This window comes from Harpia harpyja, chromosome 1 (assembly GCF_026419915.1).
Source record: "Harpia harpyja isolate bHarHar1 chromosome 1, bHarHar1 primary haplotype, whole genome shotgun sequence".
NCBI lineage: Eukaryota > Metazoa > Chordata > Aves > Accipitriformes > Accipitridae > Harpia > Harpia harpyja.
This window is the reverse complement of record NC_068940.1, coordinates 31,043,136-31,059,217: the sequence shown is the minus strand read 5'-3', so window position 1 is coordinate 31,059,217 and position 16,082 is coordinate 31,043,136.

Here is a 16,082-nt window from a genome sequence, read left to right as displayed (position 1 = left end):
CCCATCTTGTGTGCTTGTTGTGTGAACACATATTTTCCGCAAATACATGTTGTCCCAACCATTTCCAGATTTTTGTATCCGTTGATTAATGTTTTGACAACCTGGCAAATGTATTAATTTCCAGGCTGCCGCCCGCCCGCCCCATCAGCCGCCTCGGGCTCCGTGAGCGCGGCTCGGCTCGGCGCGGGACGGCGGCTCCGGCAGCGCCGGCACCGGGATGGGATGCTGGCGGCCGCCCCATGGCACCGCGCCGTGCCGCCCGGAGATGCACTCTGCAGGAAAAGCAGCTGTTCTCAGATTAGAATATAATAAAACGTGTGATATCCTCCTCCGAAACGAGCCTCGGTGTGGTTATTATTTTGCCAAGCTGGCAGCGCATCGGTGTGTGGTCCCCACGGCTCACCCCGTTTTTCCCATGAAACCCCCCCAAAAATAGAGCCTGGCTGCTCCGACGCCTTTGCTCTAGTCCTCGGAGCTGGAAGAAAACCCCGTGTGCCGGAGCCCTTCCACCTCCCAGCCCTCGCTGGCTGCTTCCCGGCTCCGGCAGCCGGCAGGTCTTGCCAAGCCGTCACCGTGCCCAGCCAGACCCCGCTCGGAGCTGCTGGTGCTTTGCCGGAGCCTCATCCCCCTCCTGCGAAACACTTTATGATTTACAGCATTTTTTTGTTCAATTTGAAAAGGAGAAATGACAATCTGTTGCATAAAACCCCGGTGGCATCCGTTCCTTGAACGCCGAGTGAATTAAACCAGGCTGATATCGCCAAAAAAGGCTATTTAAAAAAAAAAAAATTGCATAGAAGAAGAGTTTTTTGTTGTTGTTGTTGGCAAAGAATTGCCTTTTAGGGGAAATGGATATTTAACAAATGACATTAATTTTCAAGCTTCTCCTAAATTAAATTCACATTAGTGTTAACAGGACTAAATCCTGACTCACTTTTTTTTGTTGTTTAATGTGAAGCGCTAATAAACGGGACCACTTTGGGGGCTGGCGACGCGTTCCCATTAAACGCCAGAAACGCTCTTCATTGTCTTTCCATATACAGTATGTAAAAAGGGGGAATACATGGAAAAATGACCTCACTACCTACACGGGAGGGCTGGCGGGCGCCCAGCGGGTGCCAGAACCCGCGCCGCAGCAAACAAACACAACACCAAATGAGAAGCATCCTGTGCCGCCGCTGATGACTATGAAAGGAAGCAGCCGTCTATAGGCTCCATCCCACTCCGCTCTCCGAAGCGGCCTGGGAGGAAGGACGTGAGGAGGGGTAGGGGGGAGAAAGAAAGCCCTGACTTATTTTCCAGCCCCCAGCTTCCAGGTACCTTCCAGGCGAGGATGCGATCACTTCCCGCGGTTCAAAGAAGCGATGCGCACGCCGGCCCTCGCCCAGCTGCCCCGCCGTGCTGGGGGAAGCCGGCAGCGGATCACATCACGGAGGAAATGTTAAGTCATTTTGCAGCAGCAGAAATTCCCTTTTTTCCCCATGGCTTGGGCCATGCCAGCTCGCCTCTGATCTCAGAGGATGGCTAGAAATCCTTGGGGTGGTTTTTTGGCTGCAGTTCCTCGCTCCGGAGCAATTCGGGTCCAGCATGCCCCAGTTTCAGGTGCTCGCTGGCACCGGCAGCGTGGCTGGGCACGGACAGGAGCTTTCCCAAAGCACCTGCATTGCAAAACTGTTGAAAATGTACCTTTGCCGTGGGGCTGGGGAGGGGGACTGGGGGGCTCTCCTCGCTTAGTGCCCAAAGATGCTACTGCAGGGCTGGGGCGGGTACCGGACTGAAAACTGTGGGGTGATGGATGCTCACTCCTATCCCTAAATGCACCGGGGATGCATTATGTTGAAACCATGGCTGCTGCATCGCTGCGAAATCACCGAGCGGTGCCGGGGCAATTTGCCGAACCCACCCATTCCCAGGTCACCAAGACCCAGCGCCAGATTTCGGCTCCCCGGGTCTGCATCACTCTAACACCGTGTGGCGTTCGCCAGCAAAGCCCTGGCTTGCTTCAACACAAAAGCAGGCAGGGCCCTGCCAACCCTCCTGCCTAACTCAGCCCTGGGTGTTTTTATTAATAATAAAGCCTAATTACAATCGAGGCTGTGAACAATGCATGGCTGCCCCATCTCACTGGCCGGCCCTACCCCAGGTCATGGGGAAACGAGAAAGAAGGGAAAGGAGAGAGGAAGAAAACAGGAGCGTGGGTTTGGGTCAGATAACAGGAGGCAGAAGGACCCGTGCCAGACCCTGGGGGATGCCGCCTCCTCCCATCGCTTGGTGTTTTGCACAGCCTTTTTCACCTAAACTCACCCTTTTGACATCAAATTCATCAAGAAGTGTCCCAAACGGCGCCCGTTCCTCCAGCCTCACCTCTGAGCGGGCGGCGTGTGGCTGGTACCGAGCCGGCATCGGTTTGGGCAGGCGCCTTCCTGCGGCGTCAGACCTGCGGCATCGTGTTTTTGCCATGGCCAGGACAGGATTTGGCCCTCTCCAAACCCGGGGTTTGGCTGGGCTGGTCAGCACTGGCGCTGGTCTGTGTCCGTCAGGAGGGCAGAGAGCTAGGCAGACCATGGAAGGAGCGCTGGCTCCTTAACGAGCTTTAACCACGCCACTAATTAGCTGCGTTCGATGTGATGCTAAATCCGCTATCTCCCAGTTTCACTCAGCTTTGGCTATTTGGCCGTGTGGGTTTGCTCAGCTCGAGGTTAGTTAATGCAAACCACGGGTCAGAAAAGCCAGCTGGGGATGGGAGCTCAGCGGTCCCTCCGGCCGGCCGGGACGCATCCTGCACCGCTCGGGCACTGGGACCAGGCAGAGACAGCCAGCCCTGCGCACCGGGAGAGCCTTTTTATTTTTAACATCACCTCCTTTCCCTGCCCCCATCCCTATACAGCCGCGCTGGGGCCAGGAAACCATCCACCGGCGTTTTATTTCGTTGCGTGCCAGTGGCTCAGGTGTGACGTGGGACTGGAAATGGACGGGGCTGAAATAGTTTGGGGATGATTTCACTGCCGTTATGGCTCAGGCCGGGGCTGTTACTACACAGCCCCTTCCGATTTTTATGACTTAATCTCTCCAAAGCTCGGGGCCTGATGGTTTTGGACTGGGGAGGAGGAGCGAGGGGCTCTTAGCAGGTCGTTACAGCAGAAATATGGAGAAGGTATTTGGCAGGTATATGTAAAACCTGACGGCCCATCCTGCCGGCTTTCCCGGGATGGCTCCCGGGGCAGGGAGAGGGGGAGGCACTGCCAGGTCCTGCCTGGGCTTTATGGGCAGGTGGCATCTGCTCCGTGTCCCCTGGGGATATGGGGCAGTGGGGGCTCTCGCTACCCCATGCACCGGGGCTGCTTCTGCAGAGGTCCCCACACGCTGTGACACGTGTGAGTGTGCACGCGTTTGTGTGTCTCAGCATGTGTGCATCCATGTGTATATGCATCAGCACGTGTATCCATGTGTGCATGCATTTGTGTGTGTGTGCATCCCTGCATATCCACGTGCATGCATCTGAGTGCGTGTGCGTCTCTGCACGTGTATGTACGTGTGAGTGTCCCTTTTTGTGTATCTGCATGTTCATGAGTCTGCACGTGCATCCACGTGTGCATCTGTGTGTATCTGTCCGTACATGCATGTGTGTGTATACATGTGTGCACACGCATGTGCATCCATGTCTGTGTGTGCATCTGTGTGTGTGTGTGTGTGCGTCTGCGTGCGTGCATGTCCATGTGCACACCCGTGCGCGTGTGTGTTCTGCTGGAGGTTCACTGGTCAGGTTTATAGATGTTCTGGATTTTTTACAGCATTATAGAGTGCTCGATGACATCACCCAAATATTAAAACAGCATGTGCCAGCCGGCCTGGCCCGGTGATACGCAGCTCCGGGCTCGCCGCTCCCGAGGCTGAAGCCGTGGCACAGCCGGCAGCCAGTGGGACGCGCCGGGGTGGCCGGTGGCAGCTCCGGTGCAGCCCGAGCCATCCTGGCCCGGAGCACACCAGAGGGGAGGGAACGCCGACACACGTCCACGGACGCGCAGTCTCGATGAAGTCATCCTGGCTGGGATGTTAAGGGGGAATTAGAGCTTCTCGGTCCATATATTTTGGGTGCTTACCACCACACATCCCTGCGGTGGGGACATCGGTGGGAACGGGAAGGTGCTGCCGGTGCTGGTTCCCACCCGTGGCACCAGGCAGCTGCTCTAGAGCTAGTGATGGGATTTTTATTTTCCCCCTCTTCCATCAAAAAAGAAAAATAATGAAGATTTATCAAAACCAAACCTGTTTGTGGGAAATGGCTCCAAAACATTTCCTGACTCGAGAAAAAGAGCACTGGAAAAAAAAAAAAGTTTCCAGGTTTTTTTAGATGGGAGGCAAACCATTTTGAGATGTAACAGCATTATATGTTGTAGAGGTTAAGCAAAGGGAAAAGGTTGAAATGCAGAGAAAGGTTTCAAATGTTCCCAGCACAAACTTGCCTGACCAAGCAGAAGAATAGTTCCCAAACCTTCCCCAACTTTCTTTTTTGCAGCCCAGTTTGGGAAAGGAAATGTTTGAAAATCTCAACGCTCCTTGCCGGACAGGAAAGGCACCATTTCCTCCGTGGCCATGCCTGGAGCAGCCGGCCAGGCGGCAGAGAAGCGCGGGGTGATGATGGATGCTCTCCCCAGCTCTGCTCCCGAGCAGTTTCCCAGCAGCGGATCAGTGGCAAGCCCTGGGTGCTGGCAGGCATGCCGAGCACTGCTCCATCGGCTGCTGCAGGCAGAGGAGGGCAGCTGCCTGCAGGGAGTTGGGACCATGGTATCGTAAATGTTACAGGTTTTGTGAAAGAAAAAGAAAATAAGCCAGCAAGGAGTCCTTAATGTGCCCTGGAAAGTCTGTGCAGCCTGAAACTTTTTTTTAGCATTTCCCTTGCTGCAAAGTTCAGCCTCTCCATCACCAGTGGAGCTCTGGCTGTGGTCCCCCCAGCTCCTGGCATTGCCCCCACCATTGCCCCCACCAGCCTCACATCCCTCTCCCAGCCTTGGGGCCACCACCAGCCCCTGGCCCTACAGCCCCCCAGCCCCATGCCACCCATTTGCTCACCCAACACCATGCTGGGGTCTCCTCCGGACTATAAGGGAGGCAGGTTTGGTCCTCATTGCATGAGTCATGGGGGAGTTTGGGGGCTTGTTCTGCCCACTGGCCCTCAGCTGAGCTGAGTCCCACAGACACCCATCAGAGCCACTTTGTGCTCCTCTTCTGAGCTGAGCCAGCAATGCTGTGATGCACCCAGAGGCCAAAGGGTCATGGAAGGGTTGGAAGTGCTCTCCAGATGTCACCTAACCCGACCCAATACAACCCAACTCAATGCAACACAACCCAATACAACCGATACAATGCAACCTAACCCAACATAGCCAAAACAACCAAAACAACGCAATCTAACTCAACCCAACCCAGCACAGCCCAATATAACCCAACCCAGCCCAAAAGAACCCAACTCAACCAAAGGCAACCCAACCCAATCGAAGGCAATGCCACCTAGCCTAAACAATCCAACCCAACCTAGCTACCCCATCCTAACCAGCCTTACCCAACACAACCCAACCAACATATCCCAGTCTAACACAACACAACTCAACCTAGCCAACCCAACCCAACCCAACCAGCCTAACTCAACCTCCCGTGCAAAGCAAGCCTCCCCATCGCCTCCCCCACAGCCAAGCTTAGCCCTTCTGGGACGTTGCAGGGGTCTCGGTGGAAACCTCTCCCTCCTCCCATGCTCAGCAGTCCCAGGGGGGTTTAGCCCGGCAGGGAGCTGAATCATGTCCCCCCCACCAGCGCGGGGAACGTCACAGACTGTCTGAGCCTCGTCAGGAGAGTCAGGCCAGGCCGCGCGGGGCCGTTCTGGGAAGCCATCCAGCCATCCGCTGGAGAGAGGAGTCTGCCTAAAAATGACTCTCCTGGCTCCTCTCCACGCTTCGACCGTCCCATATGGAACAAATGTACATTTTCCATCAATTGTTTGTATTTTTCATTTAAAGAAAGAAGGGGGAGAAAAAAAAGACAGAAAGCAAGCGGGCTATGCATATATGCGAAGCGTCGGTGACAGCAGATAGGCCCCATCGCGGAGAGGGAGAAACACTGGCCGCTGTTCAAGAGACTCAAACGTATGGTATGAAACAATAAATTTTAAGTGTGTTTTGACATATTTGGTGGTCTCTGCCTCACGCTTAATGAGCGTTGGTCCACGTTACGGGGGAACCGCACAGCTTGGGGTGGTTGGCAGGCTGTGCTGGGGGGGGGATCGGTGGCCAGCGAGGCCGGAGGTAGACGTCGAGGTGGTCCTGGCATGTGCGCCCCAAGGGAATGGGCCACAGGGACGTGGCACGGGGGACCGCGCCGGCGCGCTCAGTGGAAGGGATGCTGCGGGCACCGCGGCGCCTCGGCACCCGCGGGGGACAAGCGGCGATGCCAACTTGCAGGAAGAAGCATCAGGAGGTGGAGTTGGGTTGAACTTGGGGGGGGGGGACATGCAACGCAGCGGTGGTGTCCTGGGGCAGCATCTCTTGCGGCCGCAGGGCTTGGGCAACCTGTGCTCACATCTCCAGGCTGGGTCCTAGCCGGGCTGCGCTGCTTTGCCTGCAGGAAGACCGCGGGCTCCCACATCCCCGTCACCATGGGGAGAAAGCCCGAGAGGATGGGAGAAGCGGCAGGAGAAACGAGCGCAGCCCTCCCGCGTCCCCCGCCTCTGTGCCAGGCTGCCCGGCTCCCCCCGTCTGACAGGGCTTGATCAGAAAGATGGACATGAAAGTGGAGCTTGGCTCTGGTTTCTCTCTCATTCAGAACATTCAAAAACTATTAACTGTGGTGGGGGTAAGCGAGCAGCTGGTTTTAATATCGTGCTCTTCCAATTGTGTTGGGGTTTTTTTTTTTTCCCCTGCTTTTCGCGAGCACTTTAAGTGACATGGTTACATGTATTTGATTAAAAAGCTGTAATTCAACGAGTGCGTTTTCTTGTACTGTACAAAATGGCTTAAAGACACAGGATTTATTTATGGGGGTCTCCCGGTTTTCCAGCTCTGCCGAAAGACAAGATGACAGGGAAATTGCAGAAGGGGGGGACGGAGAGTGGCAGAGGGGGACAAGCAATCCTGCCTGGCTTTCCCAGCACAGGGACCATGACCAGATCCTTTCCTCCGCTGTAAGGCTCAGCCTGCTGCCACCAGCCTGGTCCTTGGGGCCATCCACAGGTCCCAAAGGCACGAGGTCCTTTTCGGTGTCCCCAAGGTCGGGTCTCAGCTCATGGAGGCTGACAGAGAGGGGACAGCAAGGAAGGGAGACCTAGGTTTGTCCAAACTGGTCCCCATCTCGCCCACAGCAAGATGCTGCAGGACCTGGCTGGGGTGGGGAGATGTTTTCTGCCCGTACCCACCCCCTGCCCGCACAGGGATGCTGCCAGCGCCGAGGAGCCTGTCCCAAGACAGCAGCTCCTTTTCCTAAGGAGGAAAAAGCCTTTACGAGATCCCAGCGAGGAGCCGTGGCCCGATGCCACCAGAGCCCTGGATCTTCTCCCGTTAACCCCAGCATCTCCCACGGCATGGCCACGGCTCGGAGCCACGCTCATCCGCACCCCATTGGCTCCTCCGCTTTAAAAATGGTGTGTTTTACCCCCAAAAAGCAGGGCTGAAGCTGCAGAGGAGGTGAAGAGAGAGCTGGGGACTGCTCTGCAGCCCCTCAAGCACCATAATAACCCCGTCTCCCCACTCTGCCAGTCCCGAGGGGCTGTGGCACGGCCCCTGTGCCCCTTCCCACCGCCGGGCTGGCTGCGTTCCTGTGCTTTTCCCTGGCTTGGGATGCAGGTGTGTGCGTGTGCATGTGTATGCGTGTGCCTATGTGCATGTGTGTGCAACACCAGCCCTGCCACAGAAAGCAGCTCCACCCGGCACAGCTTCGCCCCTCTCACGCAGATTGGCTTATATATAATAAAAATAAACCCAGCGATACTTGCACCTCACCTGCCCCAAAGCCTCCGATGTGCAGCCCCGGGGATGTGGACATCAACCCCAGCATCACCCAGAGCCACCCTAAGGCACCCCAGCCCCCCCCCACCATATCCCTGCCTGGGGGGGGCCGGTTTCTGTCCAGCTGCCGGCCGAGCCGAGCCTGTGTCTTTTCCTCGGCTCGCTCCTGCCCAGGGATCACCTGCAGTTCAGTTGATTTATGAACGGAGAATTTTTCAAGCTCCGTTTCCTTTTCATTGTTGTTTCAGTTGCTGCGCTCGCTTCCGCCTGCCTTTGAATAACTCCTGCCACGCTGCGAGCGGTGAGAAAGGCAGCGAGTAAACACTCACACTCGGCCTGGGAGCTGGGGGGCAAGAGCCTTCTCCCCTCCCTGAAACCAGGGGAACACGGAGCTGCCCACCGGCCGGTCCCACCTGCAGCAGGAGGATGCTGGGCTCAGAGCGAACAAAGCCCAAAAGTGGATCCCTCTTTTCCCACGGCTGTGGGTTTGGGATGGGGGAGCAGCATCCCGCCTCCCCCCCACCCCACCGTACGGCCCCTGGGAGGTGGCAGTCCCGTGGGGATGCTGCTCTCCCACGCTGCGGCTGGGGGGGGGGCATCGCGGTGGGTGGTTTTACTGGAGGGACCCTAAAAAGTGGCTCTGGAAGGGAGGTTCATCTCCCCATGGAGGGCAAGGTGCCCCCACCCAGGGCTTTGCTCCACCACGGGCTGGGCTGAGCAGTGGTACCCGGCTCCATCCCTATTCCCATGCCAGGGTGATGCCCAGGTGGACTGGGGAGCTCCTCCAGCTGGTCTCACCCGCCGCATCGCAGAGAGGATGCTCTGGAGGGAGCTTGGGTTGATTTACAGCAAAACCCTTCAAGACAAAAAAAAAAAAAGAAATAATAAAAGGAAAGGAAAGAAACCCCATCTGCAATCTCAGCTCAACCCAGGACCCACATCCCCACCGCTGCCACCTGCCAACCCCACTGCCACCCCATTGCCCCCTCCCTCCCAGCCCCATCCCGGACCACCGAGGAAACCCCACCCTGGCGCAGACACCCCCCCCCCCCAGCCCTGAAGGTGGGCAGCTGCCCGTCCCTGCCTGCACCCATTGTCCTGCCCTTCCTCCCCGTGCCCCACAGCCCCCCGCCACCGCCCCGGGGCCGAGGGGGGGGGGGAAAACAGGAAATTCTCCCCAGCACGCTGCTGCGGAAATGAGACAAGCGGGCTGGAGCGGCGGCGAGGACGGCGGGAGGAAGCGGACGGGATATTTGGAACCGACGGCGAATTCTTGGGCTTATCTCTGTGCCGCAGAGGCCCAGGAGTCCTTACAAAACAGCGCCCAGCTGGAGCGAGGCCCGTGGCCGGGGACGCGTCCTCGTCCCCTGCCGCCGGCCCTGGTACCCTGCTCGGTGGTGGGATGCTGGTGGCAGGGAGGGGACACTGGTCCGGTGTGGTGGGTGGCACCTGTGTCCCATCGGTGGTCGCAGAAGGGACCTGACGCTTTGCTGTGGGATGGGGATGGGGATGGGGATGGGGATGGGGATGGGGATGGGGATGGGGATTGGGATGGGGATGGGCAACCCCCCAGGCTGAGTGATCCCCAGGTTGCACATCCCATCCTTCAGCAGGGATTTGGGGACCAGGGCACCCCCTCAGCATCCCAAAAGCCTGGGCAAAAATCCCGTTGGTTTATAAGCCCCGAGGACATAAGCACCCTTGCCCATGGGGAACCATTCCCCATCCTGCCCACAGTTTGCCCCAAATCCTGCCCATGGTCTGCACTGGGACACCTCGAGCCTGTCACCTCCCCTTCTGCTCCCGCAGGCACCGGCAGCGTAGCTGGGATGCAGGATGCTGGTCCCCTGCCCACCCCGCGGCCCCACAGTCCTCACCGCCTGCCCGCAAAGGGTTACGGCCAGCCCACCTTGCTCCGATTTCGCCCTTCCAGCTGCTCCTTGCCTTTTTGTTGGGTTTTAATTATTTTTCGGAACAATGCCGCGTTACTTTATATGCAGCGCGTTGGGCCTGGCTGGGGAATAGAAAGCAGGTCCAGGCTGGGAGCGCCCGACCCAAAGGCAAAGGTTTCTGCAGCACTTCCTAAAAGCTGCTTGCTGCAGGCAGGAGAGCGGAGCCGGGATGGTGGCATCATCCCAAGGGAGCTGGGGCTGTCGCCAGCACCCAGAGATCCATAGTTGGGCTTTGGTGGGGTCAGCCCCTCGTTTGTTAATTGGTTGTGAAAATTAGGCAGGAGCCCTGCAGCGGGCAGCGGAGGCAGCCGGGGCACCCTGCGGTCAGCGCCGGGAGCGACTCGAGATGGGGAATCGCCTTCGCGGCGTGTCCCCGCAACCGCCCGGGACCCCCCCGGCCGAGGGCACCCAGCGTGGTGGCAGCAAGGGAGCACCTCTGGACCGGAGAACGCTGGCGGTGCCGGTGATGCCCGTGGCCGGGACCCACCGGGGAGGGTTACTGCGGCCAGCGGAGCAGAATTTGGTGGCTGGGGGGGGCCAGGGTGTGACGGGTCACCCTGGCAGAGGCTGAGACTCCTCCTCTGCGGGGAGGAGGACAAAGGATGGAAGCGGCTGCCCCGTTGCAACACATCCCCGGCGAGCACAATGGAAATGCCATCCTCCGTCTTGTGAAACAGGAACCTCATATGATCTCGCTGAAGGCTGGGGACGCTCTTGTAGGTCTGAGCGTGACGCTCCCCGGGCTCCTTTCTCCACCCGCGGGGAACGGGGACGGTGGGGACTCCCCCAGCACATCCCTGCCCCGTTGAGGACCGAGCTGCCACCGCCATCCCCCCTCCCTGTGCCACGCTGGACCCGCTGGCAGGAGGAAGGCGATGCCTTGCAACCCACCCCGGGGGCCAAAATACCCCCGGGTCCTCCCCCAGCCCCACCGAAATGCTGTCCCACGGAGGCACACGCAGCCGCAGCCCCGCCGAGCATCCCCCTCCTGCCCCACTGGAGGACTCCTAAATAAACTTTGTTCTCCCTTTATGTTCTTGACCCCCAGATTTAATTAGACCCCCTGTTTCCTGCCTATATGAAAAATCACTTCCCCGAGCAGGTGGCTGCGATACCGCCGGGGCTGTTGTTGTTTTCTTCAGGGCGGGGGGAAGGTGGTAAATGGGGGGAAGAGTTTGTTGTTTATTTTTATATTTACAAAGCACAGCTTTTTCCTGGTGCCGGGCATCGGAAGAGCGGCAGGATGTGACCTTCATCCATCTCCTCCTCGCTCGCACAATACGGCCACGAGCACCGCGGGCCGTCGCCGGCATTGTCCCCCCACGGCGGCTGACGGGCACCTCCCGCGCCGCCCCGTCGGCACCTGGCGCCCGCCAGCACCCGGCACCGCCGCCGCTGGCCCCCAGCTGGGCCCCGCTGCTCCGCACATGTACAGGGAAAAAAAAAAAGAAATTAAAAAAAAAAAATTAAAAAAAAAAAGAGAAAAAAAAAAAAAGAATAGCAAGGTTGCCGGTTTCCTTTCTGGAAAACAAGCGGGAGCGCCGAGAGGGGCGGCAGCGTGGGAAGGAGGGAGCGGGGTCCCGTCGAATTCCCTGGGAGCCTCCCCTTCTGGGGGGGGTGGCCAGGGCATGCAGCCCCCCTTATTTGCCCTGTGCGTGGGGCAAATGAGCCGCTTTCCCCCGTGCGTGGGGCAAACACACCTTCGGCCCCAGCCAGCTGCAGCCCTGGCCGTGGCGGGGGCAGCAGGCGAGGAGGGGGTGCAGACCACATCTGGTTCCGCCCCCCCTCCCCGAGGTCCTGGGGAGCACCCAGCAGGCAAGAGCCCACTCAAAGCCCAGTAGGGACTCGCAGAGCGGGTGCTGTTCCCCGTCCCCATCCCCTGTGGCTCTTCCAGCTCGCCGGAGCATCCCGGTCCCCACGGGAGACTGCAGCGGCACGGAGCCGGCGCCGGCAGCCGGCCGGAGCAGCTGTTTGCCGGCTTCGGCTGCCGGGAGAGCTGCGGTGGGCTGCTCAGCAGAGCTGGCCTCGGCGTGGAGCTGGCACTGCCCGGCCTCCCCGCACCCAGCGTGGGACGGATGAAGACGTAATGAAGGGAAATCTGCTTTCTTTCATTCTTCTGAAGAAGCACCACGCTATAGAGGGCTGCGCTGCCGCTTGATCCGGGGAGAGACACGCTCCAACCCCGACTCGATCCGTTTTTGTGAATTAGCATCCGCAGTGATGAAGCTGCAGGGATGAACTTCTGATGTGACCCCCCCCAAAACCAACACTGGTGTTGGCGTGCTATGTGCTGGTGGCATCGCTGCCCCAAATAAAGAGGCATTTGCAGCGGTATTTTACAGGGACAAAGGGTCTGTCACCCAAAAGCATCTTCCCCAGCTGGTCCCTCTGCATGGCTGAGCTCCACTCCGGAGCAGCCCGAGACCCTGTGCCAGCCCAGCGCAGGGGGCTCGAGCCGGGGTTGGCACAGCCAATGCAAGCCCCCGGTACTCTCCGGCACTGCGGCGTGCCACAGCCCCGCTGCATCCCCAGAGCCCAGCGCAGCAAGCTGGCACTGGGCTGGCGTGTCCCAAGCACCCTGCTCAAAGCCCAGCCCTGCAAGAATGAAACACAGCTGCCTCCGGAGCAGAGAGCGGTGCCAGCGCAGGCACAGCGCGCGGCATGGCACGGCACAGCGTGGCACAGCACGGCACAGCACCAGGGCTAGCCTTGTCCTTGCAGAAATGCCACCCAGAGACGCCAGCACCTCGGCATCACTTCTGTCTCAAGCCAGCTAAGCATCTGAAAGCAGAGCAGGGCAGTTTATTAATTTATTCTTTAATTCACCAGCATCCCCCCATCTCCCAAGCCGATTGGGCCCCTTCCTGCTCAGGAGCACACACGGGAGCAGGTGCAGCCCAGCCAGGGTACAGCACCCATCTCCCCAGCGCAGACACCCCTCCAGCACCCGCAGGACCCCCGCCCCATGGGTCCCCCACTCAAGGACCCCCACCTGTGGGTCCGGCGGGCTGTGGGTGCCCACCTGGGTGCCGAGGGGCCGGGCGGCACGCTCGCGGCCGCGCTGCTCAGCACAGTTGGTTATCGTTACATTTGGCATCGGTCGCTTCCATTGGGCTCAATAGGGGAGGGAGGGAGAAAAAGGAAAACTCAGCTCAGGGCGATTTAATAAGTTCAGCGTTACGAGCTGGGGAAAAGCTGTGGAACACACAAGTGGTAACGCAGGATTAATCTTTCCTTTAGTCTTGGGAATTATGTTTTCATTAATCCTAATTTTTCCAGATGTTTCACTCCTTATACCATGCTCTTCAAAGCCTCTGTGGCTGCAAATTCTAATGAAGCCATGAGAACATTTTAAAGAGAAAGATTCAAAGCTTAAATTGCTTCCTTTTTTTTTTTTCTTCTTTTTCTTGGGGTTGTTTTTTTTTTTTTTCTCCTTCTTTTCCCCCCGGTTGGGCTGTCGGGGAGTGCATGTGTGTGCGGTCCCAGCGCCTCCACATGTTGTGTTACACAATGTGCTAACAAGATGGAGAAGGCCACTTGGACCGCGTGATGCCGGTGTGACGTCTGTTCGGCTTTTGTCCCCCACCCCCGGTAGGACCCGGCTGAGAGGGGCTGGAGGGGGGGGACTGCCCCCCCACCCGCCGCCTGACAGCCGGCACTGGGGCTCCTGGGGTCAGAGCTGGACCGGGGCTTTTAAAACGCCGGCGGTGCTCGCTCCCGGCTCGCTTAGACACCAGGCGGGAGTTTATGTAGGACCTACAGAGGGGCTGGAGCAGGAGCCAGGCGTAGCTCTGTGGGTAGCCCGGCTTGCCAGCAGGATCTTTAGGGAATGGGGAATTTTGGGGTGCTCCGGGCTCAAGAGAGCGGCTGGAAGGGGCGGTGGGGAGACGAGGGATGCCGAGGCCGGGGGGGTGCCGTAGGCAGTCCCTCCCCACCGCAGGGATGAAGCCGGAGCTCCCGCTCCCTCCTGCCCAGCAGCGGGTCCCCAGCACCCATCCCCGGGTGCCAACGCATTGCCACGGGGTGGGGGCACCCAGCCACCCCCGTGCCACCCCGGCATTCCCAAACCTCGCACCCCTTCGGGCTTCTCCAGCCAACCCCAGCCCGGCACGGCCGCAGGATCCGGCCGCCGCCGCCCAGCTGGGCTGAGCATCCCCTCCTCGCCGGGAGCCCTCGTCTGACGCAGGAGGTCAGACAAGACGATCGGAACAATCCTCCCGGTCTCCAGCACCCGGGATTCAGATCCATGTACTTATATGGCCTGCAAAACGCGGTGGGAGCATGACCAACGTCTGGAAATCCAGATATGACTAGATCCCTTCATTAGTAATTTCTTGTACATGACTTTCTAGACCATAGGGATTTGTTAAATTTGCAGGAGTGTTTTCTCACAGTGCCATGGACTGGCTGTTGCCAGCATATATTGGCTCCGATCTGTCAGATCCTGTTGCCTTATATGACCCTTGGTTAATTCAGCTTTTCTTTGTATCCAGCCCTCAGCGGGGAACTCCTCTAGCAGTCTCAGCGTGGATCATGCTAAAATGGTTCCCCAGTCCTCCTGCCATAAAACAACTGCCCACACAGTGAAAGGGGGACGTGGGGGGTGGAATTCAATGCTCCCCTCCCCGCCGCCCCGGCCCTCGCCAGATGCTTCCTCCATCCCCGCTCCTTCGGTGCCGAAAGAAAATTCTCCATGCCTGGAAAATGTTACTGGAGGGACCGCACCTTCCTCCCCGCAACCGGGTCCTCTCCGTGAGGACCGTGGCATCCCGCCGGCACACGCTGCACCCCGGGGTTAATCATTCGCTGCCCTCGGGGGTGCTCCGGGGCCGGGGGGACTTTCACCTTCCCAGCGACCTCTTGAAACTTCGACCTGCTTTTATGGGTGCCATAAAGGTTATTTTTCAATCTGCGCCCCGGAGGGGTTTCCCCCCCTCTCTGCAGCGGGGTCTTTGGTCCGGGGAGCGCTTGGGCATCGTTGCTCTTTGCACCTCGTCTGGTTTGGGAAGCAAGGAGACTAAATGGGATGGCCTTTTTCCCAAGGGAAGGGGATGGTGGTACCCAACGGCTCGACAAAGGGTCGTGTTGGTGGTTGGTCCCGGTCTCCACGTGTGCCCATGTGCCAGCGTGGCTCATGGAGGGATGCCAGGGGCTGCAGGTCACGGCAGAGCCCTTCCGTTGGCTTCTGCCCCTCTAGGAATCCGGATAAGCATCCCAAATCCCCAAACACTGCCAGAGCAAGATTTCCAGGTGGAAAAAGAGCATGTGTTCAAGGACATCCCGCTGACCCTGCAACTCCCTATCGCCTGCTGACCGAGATAAGGAGTCGTGTCACCTCCTGGAACACCCCCATCCCCCAGCACCGAGCCTGGCAGCCCGGCCCTGCGCTGCCGCTTCCCCGCTTGCCCCCGCACAGAGTCTGCTGACCCAGCAAGTCGGGTCCAGCGAGGGCACCCCGACTTCCCACGCCTCCGCCCCTTGCCAGAAGTGACGGCCGGATCCAGCAGGGCTTTTACATCCCAAACCTCCCAACGTGATGCTTGTCCTCTCCAGCAGATCTGGCAGCGCTGGGATGCTCCAGGGGGATGCGTCTCCTCCAGCATCATCCTCCTCCTCCTCGCAGGAGGCACTGTGCCATAACCTTGAAATCTTTGAAGCGCTGTACTTTTAAAAAGACCTGTTCAAAAGCTTTTTCTTTTAGCATTTTCTTTAACCTCACCTTAAAAAAGACCCAAACCAAAACGGGAGGGGAGGGCTGAGCTGCTGTGGGACAGCAGGAGGGGAGCGAGCGTGCAGCACCAAGCGCGCAGCAGCAAGCACCCCTGTGTCAGGCACAGCAAGGGGAGCCCTACCCTTGCTCGCATGCAGCTCCCTTGCTCAGCTGGGGCCAAAATGCTTTCCCCAGCTCGTTAAGAGCAGCCCAGCACCTCCATTTCAGGAGCGCTACCTGCTCCAAGCATCACCCTGGGGTTTTATCTCACCTGCCATCAACCAAAGAGGTCTTACTGTGCCAGGCTGTCCCCTTGAAAATCCCTTTGGAGGGCTGATGTGTCACGCGGAGGGTTACAGGTGAGGGGTTGGGGGCTGAAATCACCTTTCTTTGCCTTTTTTATACCAGCAAGGAGTGGGGGAGGCTTCC